General features: G+C 42.2%; 1 long non-coding RNA gene across 1 annotated transcript in view; it reads right to left on the bottom strand.

Moving 5' to 3' along the window:
* LOC117363469 overlaps positions 1-18,657 on the bottom strand; it is a 59,931-nt gene extending 41,274 nt beyond the window's left edge. The window contains exon 1 of the long non-coding RNA XR_004540066.1: positions 18,571-18,657. This is a non-coding gene — a long non-coding RNA (uncharacterized LOC117363469). The remainder of the gene's footprint in view (positions 1-18,570) is intronic.
* Positions 18,658-22,717: the final 4,060 nt, after the last annotated feature.

Genomic DNA, 22,717 nt, shown 5'->3' with positions numbered 1-22,717 from the left:
AAATAAGGCAGCATTACCAATAGTCTCAGCCAATGTTCCCTCTAAGGATTGATGAGGTGTGTGCAAAAAAAAAATATGCATGAGCGACAAGTTACATACTCCACAAATTTATGAGCAGGCGCGGAGGACGCATTTTTAAACAAATGTAGTTTATCCTTGTACTCCTTATGTATTTTATTCATCTATGGATATGATTCAAATGGTTTAATTTATTTCCCCAAATTTATTTTTGTTATACGCATTGAAAATATTTGATATTGCGCTTAAATCAAAATCTCAATAAACTTGAAACTTGAAACGAGTGCCCGTGAGATTGTGGGAGGGTTAAATACTCAAAACTTAGAAGAATAACAATTTACTTAAAGTTTTTGCTTCGCCAGCTTTCTGGTATCTTTACATACAGTGGCGTACCTAGCATATGTAACACCCAGGGCCCATCATTTTTTGGCACCCCCCCGTCTGTACGAAAAACATGATTTTTAGTAACAAGCCACACGTCACACATGAGTACCTAGGAAAAGGCAGCATCTTAAATATTGCAGTGAGCAGTACATCAATACACCCATTGTAAAACTAAACAAGCCAGACCAGCACAGATCAATCCTACAATGTCAATCCTAACAGAAAACCGTGTCTTTCGAACACACAGAACACAGAAAACACCTTCGCCTAGTATGGAATATGTCATCACAAACTAACCCCTCCCCCTTTTACAAAACTGTAGTGTGGATTTTAGCCACGGTGGTAACAGCTCTGATGCTCATAGAATTCTGAGCATCAGCGCTACTACCACCACGGCTGGCGCTAAAAAACGCTCCACAGTTTTGTAAAAGGGGGGATAAAATAGAAATACACAGCTTCAACGCTCTAGCTCAGGGGTGCCCAAACGTTTTGGGCTTGCGAGCTATTTTAAAATGACCAAGTCAAAATGATCTACCAACAATAAAATTAAAAAACACACAAAGCACATTATACGCTGAGAAAATGTTAATTATGATTCCTATTCTGGGGTTTTTTCAAAGAGGTCAAGGCAGATGACTCTATGCATTGTTACCTCAGTAACAACCATACAAAAATAGACAAATATACCCCCCTCCCTTTTTATTAAACCGCAATAGCAGTTTTTAGCGCAGGGAACTGCCCTAAATGCCCAGCGCTGCTCTCGACGCTCATAGGCTCCCTGCGCTAAAAAACACTATTGCGGTTTAGTAAAAGGGGGCCATAGTGCAAAATATAGACAGCATATATAAATTCAGACACATTTTGATCACTAAATTTAAAATAAAATCATTTTTCCTACCTTGTCTGGTGATTTCATGAGTCTCTGGTTGCACTTTCATCTTCTGACTGTGCATCCAATCTTTCTTCCCTTCTTTCAGCCTGTATGCTTCCTCTCCTTCAGACCTCATTCCCTCCCCCAACTTTTTCTTCCTCTCTCCTTGCCCTTTCTTTCTTTTTTTTTCCTCTTGATGCCCCCTTTCTTTTTTTCTGTTTCCCTTCTGTCTCTGTGCCTGCCCCTTTCTTTCTCCCTACCCTCCACAAAGCTACTGCTGCCACCATGGGGGGAAACAGGCCCCAAAGCCACCGCTGAAACCATCGGGGGAAACAGGCCCCAAAGCCACCGCTGCAACCATCGGGGGAAACAGGCCCCAAAGCCACTGCCGCGGCTGTCCCAAGCTCTCTTTGCTTCCCCCGACGTCAATTCTGCCATCGGAGAGGAAGTTCCGCCCAGCCAGGCAGCGATTGGCTGGCCCGAACTTCCTCTCCGACTGCAGCCTTAGGGCGGGTGCACAGCCAGGGCGGACCGCCCCCACCCCCCATATGACACTGAAGACATGACAGCGGCTCCTCTCATGAATCTCCACCTGCGTCGGAAGTCCGATGCAGTCAGGGATCTTGAGAGGAGCCGCCGCTGCATATTTCAACTTTAAAATACAGGCCGCCGCCGCTTCCTCTCACCTCACCCTCGAGTGAGCGACAGGAGAAAGCGCATGAGCAACGCCACTGAAAATAGTGAGCAATCGCTCATGCGCTCACCTTAGAGGGAACACTGGATCAGCACCACAGATAATTTATTCCATTTGACTGGACCAGCAACTGAAAATGAACTTAGGGAAGTTCTAACATGTCAAATGCCTGATCTATTCAACACTTATTTAGAGTTATAAGTGGTTCTGAAGGACTTAATACACAGACATGCGACTCCTTTTCAAGAAAGTCAAAGTAAATAAAAATACTGGAAAATACAGGTCAGTTAGTTTTACCCTCTAGAGCAGTGGTTCTTAAATCTGTCCTGGGGACCCCAAGCCAGACGACATAACCATCCTCCTTCCATTAGACATCCACAACCCAATCTCCACAGGACACCTGAAAACCACATTGGAAACAGTAGAAAAATGGATGACAAATCATAAGTTGAAGCTGAACTCAGACAAAACTAAATTCTTACTACTAGAGAAGGACAAAAAACCATCCCTAACTGAACTGGAAGTAAACTCAATCAAATACCCAATACAGAGCTCCCTCAAAATCCTAGGTATACATTTAGACAGATGCTGCACAATGCAAACACAAATCCATAAAATCACCCAAAAAGCATTCTTCACAATGCGAAATCTAAGAAAAATCAGAAAATTCTTTAATAAAGACCAATTCAGGATCATTGTCCAATCCCTTGTGCTAAGTATTGTAGACTACTGCAACAGCCTTTACTTACCTTGCTCTACCAACACAATAAAAAAACTACAGACCATCCAAAACACAGCCCTCAGACTCATATACTCACTCAGCAAACACGACCACATTACCAATGCATACTTAGAATCTCACTGGCTACCAATAAAAGCAAGAACACAATTCAAACTCTACTGTCTCATTTTCAAAGTAACCCACGGCACGGCACCCAGTTACATAAACAACCGTTTTCATTACTACCTCTCACCCAGAAGAAGGAGAACACAGAACCTTTTCACCTACCCACCTCTCAACGGTACTCATCTTAAGAAACTTTACGACAACCTTCTGGGGACACAGGCAGCTAAAATCGACTCTGACATCTCAAAACTTCTGACCAAAACAACAGACATAAAAGAGTTCCGTAAAGAAATAAAAACACTACTGTTCAAAAAATATCTCCCATCACTCTAACCACCACCCAATGAGTCCCCAATCAACGCCTTTGGAAACACCCACCTATAGTATCTCTTTGTCTGTGATCCAGAATGTACTGTAACTCTTTTACACTACACCCGATTTAACTTGATTCAGTTGACATGTATTATCTCTGTGATATGTATTATCTTCTGTTATATGTATTATCTTCTGTGATATGTATTATCTTCTGTGAAATTGAAGTATCATAATCCTTTACTGTTCCTGTAACTTACCCTTATCCTGAAATGTAATTCTACTGGAACTGCCCAGATAATTTCTATATTGTAATCCGCCTAGAACCGCAAGGCACAGGCGGAATAGAAATCCGTAATGTAATGTAATGTAATATAATAGAGGTGACAGGCATGCAAATCTGCTTCATGCATATTCATTAGGGATATCTTGAAAACCTGACTAGCTGGGGGTCCTCCAGGACAAGTTTAAGAACCACTACCCTAGAATTTAATACAATATGCTGCTTTATGTTTAACCACATTTAACATTTTCACAGATTTTTATGAGCTTAGATTACTACCTAATCTAATAAGGGCTTTAGCTAAGACTTAGGGGCACTTTTTCTAAAGCTTAGCATGCACTAATGGAATTGGCAGACACTAGGGGCCGGATTCTCCAACTGGTGCTGTTGTCAAAGTGGCTGCCAATCACGTGTCAATCACGCGACGATGGCGGTTACAGAATCACTCCTCTTTCCTCCCCTTCCCTGCGGTTCAACACCTTTCTTACCCTCCCCATGCTTTTCCTCCCTCTCCGGCACTTGCTCACCATTCTTCCCAGTGGTGCTGCTGTAGTTCTTCAGGCCGACAGCAGCATGAGTGAAGTAAACATGCCACCATCAGCCACCCAGAAGCTTTCTCTCTGCTACTGCTTCCTGCCCCTGCATAGGTGGGAAGCAGTAGCAGATAGATAGATTCCAGGACGCCAAAGGCAGCGTTTTTACTTTACACATGTTGCCATCAGCCTGAAGAGTTACAGCAGCACCGCTGGGAAGAATGGTGAGCAATCACCGATCTTGCTGGGGTGGGAGGTTAGGGAGGGGAAGGGACTCCGGATAGGTGTGCAAACTGTTGTTGAGTTACTAGATGACCGGTTTCCCCAGACAAAAGTAGCAAAATAAAAAAACCACCCAGACTCCCAACAGTCCTCAAAAAGAGGACATTGTCACACTCCCGGTACCGGATTCGGGGAAGGCTACCGGGCAATGCATAAAATACAGACTCTGGCGTGCCTTCAAAGGTTGAAAGCCCTGCTGGGATAATAGTAATAAGGAGAAAATAGTAGTCAGAATAGCAGAGTTCTCCCAATATAATAAGGCTCTCTTTCTTCCAATGGTCCAAATAAGAAAGCTTTATTTAGCAAAGTAGCCAATGTTCAAAAAAACAGCAGCAAACAAACACAAACAGCGCATTTGTCCTGGCGCTCGAAATGTTCAAAGAACAGCAGCAAACAAAGGCAAACAGCGCATTTGTCCTGGCAATAAGCCCAACAGTCCTTCTGACTGCTAAGTCAGCATACTGCTGTTCACACCCTACCTCAGGGTAAGTATTGTTAGTCCCTCACCAGCTTCTTCTGGGCAAAAAGGAAAACAATAATTGGTGAGTCTTTCACAGTCTTGTCAAAAGTCAATTTGTCTTAGCAAAGCACACTTGGTCTGCCTGGATTTAATCAGGCAGCCCCTCCCAACTCTAGTAAGTTGGTGGGGTTGGGGAATTGTTGAATCCACTATCAAAAAAACCAGCCAAACTGGCCCCGCAATCCCAACCCTGTGGATCTTACGTGGTTTCACCCCACCATCCCCACTATAACACTCAGTGGCTGAGCTTTCAAAAACAGCACAAAAAAAACCACAGTTCAAAGTCCATACAAACAGGGTAGATTTTCCCTGCAATGTGCCTCTAAATTCTCCCACAGCCAGCACTAGTTCCTTCATTCAACAACACATTGCAGTTCAAAGAAAAAAGAAAACTTAATTTTCCTCTATCCGTTCTTCCAACGGTTCAGAGCAAAAGTCCATGGCTTCATTTGGCTGGTTCAGCAATGAGGAATCTTCCAAATCCTGCATTTCAATTTCATTCCCTTGCCTTGACTCTGGAGCACCCAGCCATATGTCTGCTTCCTCTTTGAGCTCAGCACTAACTCTCCTGGGCTTGCTCTGCTCTACCTGCCTTGCTCTGAGAGAGCCATGCCCACACCTGTGTGGGGGCTGGGCAGGCTTCAGCTTTCCTTGAGCTCTCCTGCTCTTCAATCAGCCTCAACAGGTGTGTGCCTAAAGGGCTTAGATCTTGTTTCTTAGGTTGAGTCTTCCTGGAAGCTATGCTAGGTTTAAAGGAGTGATTGTCCTCAAACTGCTCCCACTCCTCCCCAGGCTCCTGCTGTTGGGAAATCTCTCTAGAAACAAAGTCCTGCTCCCTGCCAGTTGGAGAGGTGTTGCACTGATCAGCTCTGTTAAGCTTCAGGGCTAAGTTTTTCTGTTTTCTAGCAGGAACAAGGCTAGCTGCAGTGCTGGGCTTGTGACAACATGTCCAGAGAAACTCGGACATCTGGTAACCCTACACCCTCCCACTACCCCCCCTCCTCCATGGTGTCTCTCAGCTCTACTCTTCCATACCTTGTAAATACTTTGGTTCTTTGTCAGTACTAAAGAAGAGGCTAGAGCAGTGTCTCGCAAACTTTCTGGCCGGCGGCACAGTAATTCCAGTGCCCTGCCTGCAAGTGTGTAGATGTTGACACAATGACGTCACACACCTACGTGATGTTATCGCGTCAACGTCTGCGCATGTGTGGAGGCCCATCTGGCTGTGACCCGCTTCAGAGGAGGGATCCGGAAGGTGCAGGGAGAGGAGGAGAAACGCCAGCCAGGAGGAGAGTCATCTGCACCGGCTGACTTCCTACAGGACATGCCTCTCACCACGTGAGCCACGTCCTGTAGGCAGTCAGCTGGCGTGGACGATTCTCCTTCTCACCAGTGTATCGTGGCACACCTGAAATATCAGGAGGCACACTCCCTTAAATAGAGAGATGTCAAAACCAACCAACAGTTACATTTATTTTAAACATAGATCATAACATGTAAAGTCCAAAGAAATGAAATCCTAGGAAAGTCCCAACCAGGATCCAGATTTTGACAACTGAAGTTGCCTTCCTCAGGGGACAGTATGTAAGCTTTGGAGTACCTCAGGGTTTGGTGCTTTCCTCAGTCTTTAACATCTGTGTCTATCTAGTCTATAATATCATCCAATTTTTCAATACTGAATGTCACCTGAAATCTAATTGAGGAGAGATTGTGACAGAATGTCATTAATGATTCATGATTGTATAGTGATGTTTAGCATTACTTTTGATCTGATGACACGGTGGTTATCAGTAAAATACCGCTTGAAAAAGTATTGTAGTTAACGGCAGAAAATGCAAACACCAGATTACAATGTGCATGGGCTGCTATCCATACAAGAACAAAAGTTGCCGAACCTGGATCCTGGTTGGGACTTTCCTAGGATTCCATTTCTTGGGGCTTTATATGTTATGACCTACAGTATGTTTTAAATAAATGTAACTGTTGGCTGGTTTTGACATCTCTCTAGCCCAGGGCTGCCCAAGTCCGGTCCTCGAGATCTACTGGCAGGCCAGGTTTTTAGGATATCCACAATGAACATGCATGAGAGAGATTTGCATATCAAGAAGGCAGTGCAGGTAAATCTCTCTCATGCATATTCATTGTGGATATCCTGAAAACCTGGCCTGCCAGTAGATCTCGAGGACCGGACTTGGGCAGCCCTGCTCTAGCCTCTTCTTTTGTACTGTTCTATTTTCGAGGCCAGCCCCCCTCTTCTGTTGTCCTCTTGGTTCTTTCTCAGCAGCAAGAAGTAGCTCATACCCATTGCTCAAGCCAGCCCAGAACCTTCCCTCTGATGCAACTTCCTGTTTCCATATAAGGACCATTACCAGGTCAGAGGGAAGCCTATGGGCCTCTTTGATCAACAGGTATGAGTCACCAGTATTTCCTTCCAACATACCTCCTTCTAGACTACAGTGGAGTCCTTTGCCCACATTCCACATGGTGGCGGTGGTGCTTCAATATGAATTTTCCAATAGCAAGGGGCAGGTCAGTTCTACTTCCTCTATTTCTGGATAAAAGTATTCCCAGCTAAAGAAAAACAGGCAACATTAGCTTAAATTTTAATGCAGTAGTTAGTTTTATTAGATTTTATGACAGAAAATAAGTTTGCCCTTTAATTTAGTTGTTTTTTTTTCTAAAAATTTAATAAACAGTTAAAACAACGAGAAAATAAGTTTGCCACAGATTTTGTGCTTTTAATTGTATTTAGCATTGTTTTGAGGATTAGCTTGGGTTTTATTTTTTATTTTTTCCCCAGGCAGGGCTCATTTGTAAAACATTAACATTTTACATACCATAATAAAATAACAGGTAACTTTAGAATTCCTGAGTGATATTCACAGTACATGTAAAATTATTGTGGGACAAATATAGTCAAAGTGGGGAGGGTATGTGTTCTGGGCATGGTTTTGATAGTCCCAAAAATGGTGTGTGTATGTTGACTTAGAGGAAACTAGATATTGTAACATTTGGGCACTTTTTAAAAAATAAGCCACAACTAAGTCAATCCATATTTTGTCACGTTAGTCAAGCATTGAATTAATCTGTGTGGATTTTAGAAATTATTTTCACAACCAAAGACATTAGCAAAGCAAACCAGTATATGACTCTTCTTTAGTGAAAGCTGAGTGCAAAGTAAGGGATCTCCAGACTGTCCTATGAACATATGTCACCTTTACTGCGACAGCTGCATTGGCATCCTGTAGTGCAGAGAATCAAATTTAAATTGCTGTTGCTAGTTCATTTGGGATTATACCAAGACTTTACCTGTGTGATGCTCTGCAATGATTTGTGCCATTTGGTACTGTGTTCAGCGAGTGCCTGAGCGCTTGCCATACTGAATTTGAGACATTTGCGCTTGGACATCACAAGAACTGGTGCGTTCTTGTAGCTGGCCCTTCAGAGTACAACAAACTGCCATTAGCATTGAAATCTCAACAAAACATTGAGTCATTTAAATTGAAGCTAAAATGTTCTCTCTTAAGCCAAGCCTTGAACTCAAACTGATTTACCTGTGCCCCGCTGCTATTGTTTTAATTGCTCCATTTGAGCTTATATAATTGTGTATGTTGTGTTGTAGCCTGCCTTTATCCAATGAAAACTTAGGGTTACCAGATTTTATGTGTGTAAAATCCGGACCCCTAGTCCCGCTCCCTCAGTTCCGCCCATTACGCCCACGTCACACCCCAGCCTTGCCCTTAGCCCCACCCCCTCAGTCTGCTTGTCTTGATTGGTAGGGCATCCATGCATTCCCCTTCCATTGCGATTTGCTTTACAAAACATGGACAAAGTGCCAGGTTTTGAAAAGCCTTCCGGATATGCCCTCTAAAAAGAGGACATGTCCGGGTAAATCCGGATGGCTGATAACCCTATGAAAACTTAAACATAAACATTATGTTGATGGGTATGTCACGGTTGCTCACATTTTGCTGGTCCTGAAAAGGCTGCATTGGTTACTAGAAGCATTTCATGTAAAATACTCTTGCATCATTGGGTGTATGGAAGGCTGCCCTAGTATTACAATACAGTCTTACATCAGTATCGGCCAGGTCATTCATTGTGGTCTGAAAATGTAATTTTGCTGGATGTGGGAGGGAGAGATGTGGCACATTATGCCAGTACATTATTACTACTACCACTACTATTTATGCAGTAATGGTCTGATGTTTAAGAAGTTAAAAACTTAGTTTTTGTGCAGGCATTCTGTTAATGGAGGTGAGGAGTGGCCTACAGGTAGAACTGCTGTCTCTGTACCCAAAGGTAGTGGGATCAAATCCCAGGGCTGCTCCTTTTGACCCTGGGCAAGTCACCTTATCCTCTATTGCCCCAGATACAAAGTACCTGTATATATGTGAACTGCTTTGAGTGTGGTTGTATAACTACAAAAAGGCAGTATACTGTACAAGCCCCCATCCCATCCCACTGGTTCTTCTACTATTTATAATTTCTATAGTGCTGAAAGGCGTATGCAGCGATCGTTGTACATTTTAACATTCAATAGACAGTCCCTGCCCAGTGCATCCCAGGGCCTTAAGCCCCTTCAAGGACCCCCTGACACCCCTCCACATCCCCGACATCCCCACATATCCCTGTACCTTTGGATGAAAAATTTCTCCTGCCCACTCCTCCTGCCAATAGTCACCTCTTCAAAATGGCAGTCCTTTCCCTTTCCAATGCAGAGGGGTGTGGAAGTGTGTGTGGGGATGGCAGATGTGTGTGTGGTGGGATGTCAGACTTGACAGGAGGTGGCTCTCTTTGGAGGAGTGATGGGGGATTGGAGGGAGGGAGATAGAGAGGAATCGGGAATTTCCCTGCTGGTTCAGCTGATCACGGCAGGGGAATCCCCAATCAGCTGAGCTGGTAGGATTCCCTGAAGCTGCAGTTTCAGGGAGTCCTGTTCACTCAGCTGATCGGGGATTCCCGTGTTGCAATTAGCTGATGGCAAGCTGTGGACTATTTAGATTTTAAATTTTGCCATTTCTGACAGGGTAGGACAAAAATTGGTAGGCAGATCCTACCAATTTTCTTCCTACCAACTGTCAGGATCTCCTGGGAAAGATAGGAGCTAGAAATGTAGATTGGGGTTTCCAAGGCCTACATTTCCAGAGCCTATCTTTGATGTGAATTGCATCTCCAGAGGTACCTACTAGTGTCTAATGCCACTTCCGGCGTTAGTCACGACTATAGTGGAGATAGGCGCTGATAGGCTCCTCTGGAGGTACAATTCTGGCACCGGTAAGTTCTTCAAAAGTATAGTAAAATGCTGTTTAAGATGACATTTTTCACCAGTAGAGCACCTAGCTGTGCCTAAGTTTAAGGCGCCAGTTGTAGAATTTCCCCCTTTGGGCCAGATTCTATAAATATTGCTCCAAATTATGCACTAGAAAAATTTAACACTAAGCATTACTCTGTAAAGGATGTGCACCCTTGTCATCATGTGACCGGGCTGAGCGGTATTACCCATTACATATCTGTCCCCAGGCAACTTCCGGCATTCAACACGATTACGCACACATACAGCTCACATTCCGTTAAAATCCATGACAAGGTCATCCCAACTCCTTGTCATTATCTGAACTCCCTGAACTCCGTAGTTTTCCCAGATTCTCTCTGGACTCCATTTCCTCCAGGTCTTCTCAAGTCCTTGCTTTGACCCTCCATTGGCCCTCTCCATCTTCGTCAGCTTCCATTGCCAATTACCAGTCACTCCACCGGTTGCCACCTTCCCAGCCAGTCCCTCCACTGGATGCCCCTTGGATCTTTCCCAGTGCTCCCAGCGTCGCTCAGGCTGCTTCACAAGGAGTCTTTAAACAGCTGTCGGTGTCATGAACAGTTTCTCAACCAGTCACCACCGGCCCTGCCGGTCCCACCGCAAATTAGCCATCTCACCCCCTTAGCCTTGGACTGTGCCAGCTCTTCCAGCTGCCTCTTGTGGGGCCACCACCAGTCCCTCACTCCCTGGCCTCTTGGGTCCCCACCACCTGGATCCTTCTTCACTTGTTCCATCACTGGTCATCAAGCCTTAGCCACTTCCTTGACTCCATGCTCTGCTGGGCTGTATTTTCATAATGTATCTCTCCTCTTATTCCCACATCCAACAATATGCATTTTTCAGACCTCAATATATGCTCTGGCTTATATACAAGGTGTGGTAAAAAAAAAAAAAAAAAAATACAATGAATGTTTAAATTAAAAAAATAAATTATTACAGTAAAAGACACATTTCCATTAATCAGCGTTAAAATACTCCCCCTATCTTTGAACACACTTATCCCATCGTTCTTGCCACTTTCTGAAGCAGTTCTGGAAGTCGTCTTTTGCGAGTGTCTCTAGTTGTGCTGTCATGGTTGCCTTGATGTCCTGAATTGATTAAAAACCTTCATGGTCATTTTGACTAGAAGTCGCATGGTGCATGTCCTTTCAGCGTCCTCCCCACTCTGTCTTCCCCATGTCCTTTCAGCGTCCTTCTCCCCTCTGTCTTCCCCATGTGCTTTAATCTTTCTTCTCCCCCTCTCTCTTCCCCATGTGCTTTCAACGTCTTTCTCCCCCCCGTCTTGCCCTTGTGCTTTCAGCGTCTTTCTCTCCCCCCTCTGTCTTCCCCATGTGCTTTCAGCATCTTTCTCTCCCTCCTCTGTCTTCCCCATGTGCTTTCAGCGTCTTTCTCTCCCCCCTTTGTCTTCCCCATGTGCTTTCAGCGTCTTTCTCTCCCCCCTTTGTCTTCCCCATGTGCTTTCAGCATCTTTCTCTCCCCCCTCTGTCTTCTCCATGTGCTTTCAGCGTCCTTCTCACCCCTCTGTCTTCCCCATGTGCTTTCAGTGTCCTTCTCCCCCTTCTATCTTTCCCATGTGCTTTCAGCGTCCTTTACCCCCCTGTCTTCCCCGTGTGCTTTCAGCGTCCTTCTCCCCCCTTTGTTTTACCCATTTCCCTTCAGCGTCTTTTCCTCTCCACCCCACCTTTCCTCCCTTTCTCCCTCCCTGCCCCTTACCTCGTGGTGCTTTCTTCCTCCCCCCCCTGGACCACAGGCCTGGTCCGACAAACATCCCTGCCCTGTGGCCGGCGATGTCTAAACTGCCTTCATACAGCAGCCGGCTGCTGTATGGCTGCAGTAAAGATCGTCTCTGATGCAACTTCCGGTTGCGTCAGAGATGACCTTTACGGCAGCCACACGCAACTCCAGCTACTGTAAGAAGGTAATTTAGACTCGCGGCCACGAAGGTAAGGGGCAGGGAGGGAGAAAGGAAGCTGTTCAAATTCACCACTGAATTTTCCGGACCGCCCCCCCACCCCCACCCCACCCTTGGTACGCTACTGTCTTTTAGTTTATAATTTGTAAACTGTTTGAAACAATGGTTAGTTTAATTGATAAGGAAGGTGTAACACAGGAATGGTAGATAGGATTAGTCTCTAGCTTCTTTGTCCCATTCAAGTAGCCTATCTTCTTGATAAATAGTCTAGTCTGGCCTGATGCTTAATGTATGTGAATTCTGTGTAGGAGCATTTAGCTGGGGCTAGTATCTTAAGTACCAGACCTTAGCACATCTTTAGAATCTCAGGTTTGTTATTCGCTGATACTTTAGATGTAATTTTCTGAGGCTGTCTGCACTGACATGCCCCAAGGTCAGATATAAACTGATATGATCTCCCATAGGCCTTTACTGACATTGGTAAGACCAGCAAGTTAAGGCTGGGCTAACAACAACCATTACAAAATTGCTTGAACCACTTGTAAACCATCTTCATGTTCATTGCAGCATCACCATAAACTAATTTTAATATTTTGTGTGTTTCTTTAGCATTTTTGTTTTGCAGTTTAAAACAAAATTTCATGTTTTTTTGTGATCTATAATTTATGGCATATTTTAAAACACACCTTCTCTCAACTGTAGCTCATGATCAACTGCACCAAACAAGTTGAAACTTGTCACACATTGTTACTAAGGTTACTAAGGATCCCTGCCTTTCTGTTGGATAGAGCTCAGCAGCAGCATTCACTGTATTTTTTATTTTTTTTTTTAAATCACATCTCGTATTTGCAAAATGTCATTGAAATACCTGGGTAATTTACCATAGATTTCATGATAGACCAATTTCAAAGTCTTATAATGTATATGAAATTATACTGGAAGCCAATGAGGCTTTTTTAATAAAGGGGATATGATAAAGCCTGACACCCCCATCAACATGCGAGCAGCAGAATTCTGTACAACCTGCAAAGCTCGTGCCAGGATACCTGTTATATCCAAATATAAAGCATTACAGTAATCGAATTTTGACATAACCATACTCTGTAATACTTCCCAAAAATCCCAGCCAGTAAGCACTGTTCTCAACTGGGCATATGAACTATTCTTGCCTCTTGCATACTCATTGTCAATTTCACATCAAGTATCACCCCCAACATGATAACATGGTTTCCTTCTTAACTATAATCAAATTATCCTTTACACACGATGCAAAAGATGCTCATTAACTCTTCCTACAATCATAAATTCTGTCCTACCATTTTTGGCTCCAGTGACTTTGTCATATTATTTGATTACTCACAGTTTTATATCAACGACTTGGAATTTAGTTCAGTAGTGGATACATTGATTTATATCAATTTGAAGACTCACAAGACTCCTGAGGCAGGCAATGTTGGCTGAAACATGTACATGTTGAGTCATTGAGTTTTTGGATGAATAAAAAGACACTTTTGAAATAGATTGAGCCCACCAGTCTTTATAGGACATTTCCATTCCTTATTTCACGTCTTTGAGTTTGTGGATTTGGTTCTCCTGTTTTATACCAGTTTTGAAAAAGAACATTTTCTCTACTGGATTTCTGGATGTCTTTCCCAAAACATCCAAACTCAGACTTAGATGCCCTTTTGAAAATACCCCTTCACATGTAATACAGTACACTCTGTTATCTGGCACCCATGGGGATTGGTGGATGCCAGATAACTAGTTTCTGTTTGTTTGAGAGTTACTGTTAAAAAAGTTTTGTCTCCAAGTTTCCAAGTTTTATTTAAAATTTGATAAAACACTTATAAAAAATTTCAATGTGATTTACATTAATAAAAATAGGCATATAGAAACATATAAGAGACTGACATAAACCATAACTAACTTGAAATTCAGGTAAAAGGGTAGAACTACAATTTTGTTAAAAAAGAGAAACAATTGAGGGAAAAACATTAAGGGGAGGGATAAGGGTTTGCCTAGAAAGGATAATTTATAAACATCATAGAATAATGATCGTGTAGAGCAGGGGTGTCCAACCTTTTGGCTTCCCTGGGCCGCATCGGCCGAAAAAATGTTTTCTGGGCCCGCACAAACGCGCAAATGCTGCAGCAAGACAGAGGAGGGAGCCGACAAGACGGTACACACCCGGGGGCAGTAGAGGAAAACACTGCATTGCCCTTGATCGGGGCTGCACAAAATACTTCATGGGGCCACATGCACCCCTTGGGCCACAAGTTGGACACCCCTGGTGTAGAGTAATGTTTATCTGTTGATTTGGTCTTAATTATTTATCAAAAGCATCAATGTAAAGGAAGCTTTTGAGGGAACTTTTAAATCTTTCTAATGTTTCTTCTCTAAGATGAATTGGTAAGTAATTCTATTGCTGGAGAGCTGTAACTGAGAAGATTTTGGTTTGCCTCGTATTTACGACCTTTAAAGAAGGAATTGTAAGAAGTTGCTGGTTTGTAGATCTTAGAGTCCTTGGAGTAGTGTGCAGAATAAGAAGCCTGTCCAAAAATACCGGTAATTTTGCCTGTTGAATTTGAAATGTTAGGGCTAGTTTGTAAGAAATTCTGTAAGGAACCGGTAACCAATGAGCTTATTTTAGGAGTGGCATGACATGGTCAAATTTCTTAGAATTTGTAATGATTTTTATTGCTATACTTTGGATTATTTGCAGACACCTTATTTCCTTTTGGGATATGATGATGATGATGATAATAATAACTTAATTTTTATATACTATAATACCACAAATAGTTCAGAGCAGTTTACAGAGGAAGAGACTGTATACAGACAGCAATAATACAAAAAACTTTTGAAATTACATTAGCATGTTAAGATTGATCGAGTTTATCCTAGAGAGATTTTTAGAATACATCAAGGCAGAAATGGAGTCAGAGAAATTTGTCAAAGAGATAAGTTTTGATTGACTTCCTGAAAGTTTGCTAAGAAAGTGCATTTGAAATAAAGTTGGTTAAACTTTTGTTCCATTTGCCTGCTTGAAATGATAGTGTTAGATCAAGAAATCTGTTGTAGATACAGCCCTTCAAGGATGGAAAGGTGAACAAGTAAGCACTATGTGTACATGTTCTGCTGTGAAATTCGAAATGGTGAGACAGATAGATTGGGGATGAACCTCTTATGGTTATTAAGCAAAGGCAAGCAAACTTAAAGATGACCTTTGCTTCCGCAGGCAGGCAGTGTAGTTTTTTGTAATACAAGCTCACATGATCCGATTTCTTGAGGCCATAAATGAGACGGACTGAGGCATTCTGGACGATTCTCAGTTGTTTGATGATTTTCTTAAAAGATCCCAAGTATATGATATGCCTTTATACAGGGAATTGCAGTAGTCAAGTTTTGAAATAATCAGAGAGTGAACTAGAATATTAAGGGTAGCAGGTTCTAAGACCTTTTGATATAGATCTGAACATCTGTAGATTCCAAAAGCAATTTTTAACTAATGCACTGATCTGTCATGGTAGCTTAGCTTCTGGTCTATTACTACTAGGATTTTAACTGTTGTTACCATTTGCACAATAGAATTATCTAACTTTATTGGATTTGTGAGAGTGAGACCATCTTTCCACGGGAATAACATTATTTATGTTTTAGCAACATTTAAGGCCAACATATTATCGCTCAGTCAACTACTGATTTGTTCAAGTTTTGAATTTATTGTGATTATGTCTTCAGGGTTATCATTATCAAGTGGATGTAGGAGTTGTATGTCATCTGCATAAGAATATATTGTAAATAAAATTGATTGGCCAAGTGCCATTAGGGGAGCTAGGAAAATATTGAAAAGGAGAGGTGATAGAATTAAGACCTGCGGTATTACAAAAGTATTAGGGAAGAATGTGGAGGATGAATTGTTGAAGTTCACTTTAGTCATGCGATCTGTGACGTATGAGCAAAATCAATTTAGTGCGAGGTCGGAGATCTCTATTGAAGTGAGTCTATTGAGGAGAAGAGAATGATCAATGGTGTCAAAAGCTACAGAAATATCCAAAGAAATAAGCAGAACAGACGTATGGTGATCCAGAAAATATAGAATGCTAGTTGTCAATCTAATCAATGAATGTTCCATTGACTGGTTAGATCTAAAACCTGTCTGGTTAGGATGTATTGCCTGTGTTTTTCCTATAAAGTCTGTAATTTGATTGAAGACTACTTTTTCTGTAAGTTTGGTGAGGAACGAAAGATTGGCGATTGGTCGATAGTTTGTTTCATCATCAAGGGATACAGAGTGGTCTTCTTGCGGTTCAAGGCGGATTACATCCAAACTAAAACAAGAATTACATTCAAAATTTGAAGGAATAGAATAAGCAATGACATAAAATTTTTAAGGTAATAAAAAACGTTGGAAAAAGAGTTACCAACGGGAAGTAGAGGTCTTTAGGAGATAAGAATAGGGTGAATTATGGGGTTTTAGATAACGTTTGGTAGATAGAAGAATATTAGAGAGTACTAAGGGTATAGAGAATGTTGGATGTTGGGTTGGGATTGCTCGTGCTGGATAGGTTTTATGTGTTTTTTGAAGAGTATGGCTTTAATATCTCTCTTGAAGGTTTTGTAGTTTGTAGTTGAAGATAACAGAGTGGTGATTTGTCTGTTCTGTTTAGCTGCTTTGGACCCAAATGAGTCTTGTTAGCCTCCCTATCAGTGTCTAGGAAAGTGGAGGGGCATAAGATTTCTCTCAGGTTACGATTTCTTTTATATGCTATCTGTAAATGGAAATCCTGAAACACCCCAGCAATCTTTAGAATCTCCCAGTGTTTCCTAAGGGATCGGACGGTTTTGTGGCAATCCCCTGAATATGTAAGGACACTTTATGTGTTTTATCGTCGTTAGGGGTCAATAGGCTCTCCCTATGGTTGTAGTAAGCCCTTTTATAGGCTGCTGAAACTATCTTCGGTGGATATCCTCGTTGAAGGAATTTTACTTTCAACGCAGCCGCCTGTTTTTTAAATTCAGTAGTGGAGGAACATATTCTTCTCATTCTCAAAAATTGAGAATAGGGTAAACTTTTTTTTAAGAGCAAAAGGATGAGCACTGGAGAAAAGGGCCCTGGCCAGATCTAAGCCACTTGCTTTAGATCTGCCGTTTATGTTTCTAGTGCACTGGCTCAATTTCTCAGCTCTTAAGCCTTGCAGTCTCTCTCAAAGCTTTAACCATATGACTTAAGCACTCCACTGATTTAAACACTACACTTCTCCCTCATTATTCACGGGGGATAGGGGCAGAGCCAGACCGCGAATGGCGAAAAAATGCGAATATCCGGCTCTGACCCACCCGCCTCCCTTCCGCCTTCCCCTGGCATCCCGGCCTTACCTGGTGGTCTAGCTGGTTTTTGGGGCAGGAGCGATCTTCCTTCGCTCCTCTCCCGTGCAGATAGCCATTAAGAAATGGCTGTGGGGAGTTCCCGTAGTCTCTCTCGAGAATACGGGAACTCCCCACAGCCATTTCCTAATGGCTATCTGCACGGGGCAGGAGCATAGGAAGATCGCTCCTGCCCCGAAAACCAGCTAGACCATCAGGTAAGGCCAGGATGCCAGGGGGAAGACAAAAATATGGTTTTTTTTCCCCTCCTCCCCCCCCCAAAAAAAAATTGCGATTATGTGAAATTGCGAATAGGGAAACCACGAATGGGTTGGGAGAAGTGTATATTAAACCAGTGCATGGGATCATTCCAGGTTTAGATCTGCTTGTAGATCCCACCCAAAGATATAACATTTTGTCCCATCTGATCTTTATAGCAATGAGTGACTTAACACACAGTTTTCCTTTGCCAACAGAAATAAACTTTTCTCAAACAGATTAAGCACAGTCTTTTTTTCGTCAGAAACACTGACTTGCCTCTGACTGCCTAATTGGCCAATTACTTCACACAGTATTGTTTCCTTGGTACTAAGTCTTTACCAGTGTGAGCTTGCTCTAGGCAAACTAGAAAACATTTCCTTAAAGGCTTCATAATTCTTGGCTTCATCTAGCACAGGTTTTCTCACAGAACATTAGCTTCACTTTCCAGTGCAAAGCAGTGCTTTAAAACCCATTCAGGCAGTGTCCATTTCAACAATCTCAGCATTGTCTAAATCAGTGGTCCCCTACCCTGTCCTGAAGGACCACCATCCAGTCAGTTTTTTAGGATAGCCTTAATGAATATGCATGGACAGATTTGCATGCCTGACACCTCATTATATGCAAATCTCTCTCATGTATATTTATTTGGGCTATCCCCAAAACCTGACTGGCTGGTGGTCCTTCAGAACAGGGTAGGGGACCACTGATTTAGACAATGCTGAGATTGTTGAAATGGACACTGCCTGAATGGGTTTTAAAGCACTGCTTTGCACTGGAAAGTGAAGCTAATGTTCTGTGAGAAAACCTGTGCTAGATGAAGCCAAGAATTATGAAGCCTTTAAGGAAACTGTTTTCTAAATCATTATCACTGCCTACAGAGCAGCCCAAGCCCTCTTCTAATACCATAGATTCAGCAGACTCAGAACTTCCAGACCATTCCTCCCACTGCATCTCCTTATTCAGTGGGCATACCTGTGGCTCTAGTTCAGTTGGGTTCTGCTGCCTCTCCAAGCTAGGTTTCGAGTGCTGCTTCCTCTGGGTTTGGCAACCGACTGTCTTTGCTGCTCTGCTTAGTGGTGTAGGAACCTCCCTTTTCTATCCCAGCAGTAATGTGATCACCCCCAACCCCAGGTGTGTCTCGCTCCCTGATTGGCTGTTTCTCCAGGCTCTGACCTGGTCTAAACCAGATCTCGGCCTAGTAACCCTTTCTGCACCATTCTGCATTCTAGATCCCATCCTTTTGACTTTTAAAATGTTAGTCCTGCAGGAAGTTGAAGTGGTTGAAAAGTCCCTGTCATAGATACCTTGCAATTTAACACCAGAGGAATCACAGGCATTGAAGGGGTTGCAACAGAATGCCTCCGTAGTTATCAAGAAAGCAGACAAAGGAAGTACAGTTGTCTTGCAGAATATGGCGGAGTATAAAAATGAAATTTATAGACAACTGGCGGATGCTACCACCTATTGTGAGGTCCCTAATGATCCGTCAGATGGAATTTTTGCAGATATTTTGAAACTGACAACGCAAGGGATGAAACAAGGATTTTTAACAAAAGCTGAGATTAAATATTTGCAGTACACTAAGGGCTCCTTTTACGAAGGTGCGCTAGTGTTTTTATCGCACGCACCGGATTAGCGCAAGCTAGCCGAAAATCTGCTGCCTGCTCAAAAGGAGGCTGTAGCGGCTAGCTCGTTCGCTATTCCGCACATTAAGCCCCTAGCGCACCTTCATAAAAGGAGCCCTAAGTTCAAGATTTCTATGCTATACATGCTTCCTAAAATTCATAACCCCCCCCCCCCCAGGACACCCTATCGCTTCTTCATGGGACTCTTTATTGGAACGAGTTTACAATTTAGTTTTTTCTTGATTGACCATGTGATTTCAATTCCTTCATATGTAAAAGACAGCACTCATTTTTTTACAGCTTTCAGATGGGCTTCAGATGGATATATCCCATCCTTTTTTGCTACTCTCTTTAGATGTGGTATCTCTTTATATTAACATCCCCCAGAATGAGGCTTTGATTGTGATTCAAAATGTGTTGGAGACTGCCCCACGTCCTCAGATGGTACCTTCTGACTTCTTGCTTGCATTGACCACACTGGCTATGACAAACAATTATTTTTTGTTTGATGGAAAATACTATATTCAAAGAAGAGGGCTGGCCAGGGGTGCCTCATTTGTGCCTTCAATTGCCAATCTTTTTATGGCCAATTTTGAGCGCCAATGGGTGTACCCCTCTTGGTTTCCACATGTGAACTGTTGGTGGAGATATATCGACAATATATTTCTGCTGTGGATGGGAACAGTGGATACTTTATTATTATTCGTGGAGTAATTGAAAGGATGTCGCTATACCATCAGTTTTGAGATGCAATACCATGAACACATATTGAAGTTTCATGATATACAAGCTTGTTATCATCAGAATTGTTTTACAATGACGTTATATCAGAAACCTACTGATCATAATACAACATTGCATTTTTCTAGTATGCATCCAAGGCATATGCATAAAAATATTCAATTTTCTCAGTTTTTACGTTATTGATGCATATGTTCTTCTGATAAAGATTTTGTGGAGAATACGGAAAAGGGGATGGCAAAGTTTAAAGCAAGCGGTTACCCTCAGTCTCTTTTGCGGGGAGAAGCAACATGTGTGAGATACAATCATTGTGAACATCTTTTGCTGGATAGAGAAAGGAAGGCTGAGCAGGCTAATTTTGTGTCCTGTATTTTTAAATACAATACGCATACTCCAAGAATGGTGCAAGTGATTAAAAAACATCTGTACATTTTGCAAGCTCTTCCAGTGTTTAGGGATTCAAAGATATTATTTTCATATAAACATAATACCAATCTGAAAGATCTTTTATGCTCTGCTACAATCTGGTGTAAAGAGGGACAGATGAGGGTGGCTCAGGGGTCATGTAGGTGATGCGGGCATTGCTTGATGTGGGCATTGCTCTGTTTGCTCTTTGATGATTGCGACCTCTGGATTTTTTTTTTTTAAAAATTTCAATACACAGAAACATATTAAATCGAAGTCTGTGACCTCTTGTACTTCTTGCAATGTCATCTATGCTCTGTGCCCGTGCAAATTGTTATATATTGGACAAACCTCTAGACAGCTTAGAACTAGATTAATTGAGCACAGGCACTATGTCTCTGTTAAGAAACTTACAGAGCCACTTGTTGAGCATTGTGTTGCTAAAGATCATAGTTTTCCAACATTTCAGTGTGTGGTACTACAATGCATTTTTTAGGATCAATGTCGGGGAGACAAGGAAAAAATTGTGGATGAAAGAACAATGCTGGATCTTTAATTTACAGACTGTAATCCCAAGGGTGCTCAACATGGCAATTGAATGGAAGGCATTTCTCTAAAGCAGCTTTCTGATTGGTTGTGATGTAATTGCAGCCTGGTTTAATTTTTTTTTTCCAGCATTTTCTGTCAGTTGCTGCCATTTTAACTGTTTTCTTATTTGTGACTGTACAGCACTGCGTGCATCTGGTAGCGCTGTAGTAGTATTTCTACAGGCTTCTCAGAACTCTGTGGCAAGGTTAGTTAGGTAAACTTCTAGAGATTTGAACAGATCACTCCTTTTCTTAAAGAATTGCACTGATCGTATTCGTTACAAATTGTTGCTACTTATTTTTAAAATTGACTGGTAGGAAATCTCCAATTTTGTCCCTTAGTATTTATCAACCAATATAGAACTTACATTCCTTGAATAGTAATGCCCTGGTGGTCCCATCTGTTTGTGAAATTCACCATGAAGAGTATAGGAAATCTATGGGGCTCATTTTCAAAAAATATAGATGTCTACAACACAGCATAAACCAGCACCCAGTCAAAACTTCCAAGTGGGCATTCTCAAAACAGACTTTCTAGACGTATTTCTGGTCACTTTCTCTCCAGTGCATCTAAATCTTAAGGGGGCGTGTTAGAGGCATGCTTTGGGTGGGCTTAGGGCAGGCTTAGTATTTGGACATTCTGCAGAGATAATCAAACTTTTAACAAATTGTCCGGGGCACCATTTAAATGTTTGGGGATACACCCTCAGTAGTCGTTGGCCCCCTCCCACCACACAAATATGTGAAAAAAAACAGTACTTTCAGCTTGTTTTACAGATTCACATGGCTCATATACATCTCCACAGCGGAACAGAGGGAAACTCTAAGTATTACTGCAGTGAATGTCACATTAAAAGTCCCAGGTCAGATAAAAATAGAGAAATATGATGGCAGATAGGCCAAATGGCCAATTTAGTCTGTCCATCCGCAGTAACCATTATCTCTTCCTTCTCTAAGAGATGCCATATGCCTATCCCATGCCTTCTTGAATTCAGACACAGTGTTTGTCTCCACCACTTCTTCTTGAAGACTGTTCATGCATGTTTACCATCCTTTCTGTAGAAAAGTATTTCCTTAGATTACTTCTGAGCCTATCACCTCTTAACTTCATCCTATGCCCTCTCATTCCAGAGCTTTTTTTCAAATGAAAGAGACTCAACTCATGCACATTTATGCCACGTAGGTATTTAAACGTTCTTCTGTTGTTTTCTTGTGCACAGTGGTGTGGGTTAACCCATTTTTGAAAACAGCATTTTGTACTTGTGTTGGCGTTTTTTTCCTATGAGACAGAATTTGACTGGCTTATAACCTGCTGGGTTGCCATCTAATATTGAAAGCATTTTTTAATGCAGTTGAAGCTTTTTCTCCACTATTAGTAAATGTGCTTCAGTGGGTATCTTCACCACTAGGCTAATAACATTGATATATTTTTTGAGATTGGATTTAAACGTCTCTATCATATCTCCCCTCTTCCACCTTTCCTCTAAAGTATACATATTGAGATCTTTAAGTTGGTCCCCATATACGTTATGATGAAGACCACACACCATTTTAATAGCCCTCCTCTGGACCTACTCCATCCTTTTAATATCTTTTTGAAGGTGCAGTCTCCTTAATTGTACACAATATTCTAACTGAGGTCTCACCAGAGTATTACACAGGGGCATCAATACATCCTTTTTCCTACTGGCCTTACCTCTTCCTATGCACCCTAACATCATTCTAGCTTTCGCTGTCACCTTTTCAACCTGTTCGGTCACC

This window comes from Geotrypetes seraphini, chromosome 7 (assembly GCF_902459505.1).
Source record: "Geotrypetes seraphini chromosome 7, aGeoSer1.1, whole genome shotgun sequence".
NCBI classification, from domain to species: Eukaryota; Metazoa; Chordata; class Amphibia; order Gymnophiona; family Dermophiidae; genus Geotrypetes; species Geotrypetes seraphini.
Note: the sequence above shows the minus strand (reverse complement) of the source record. Positions and strands in the feature narration are given on the sequence as shown.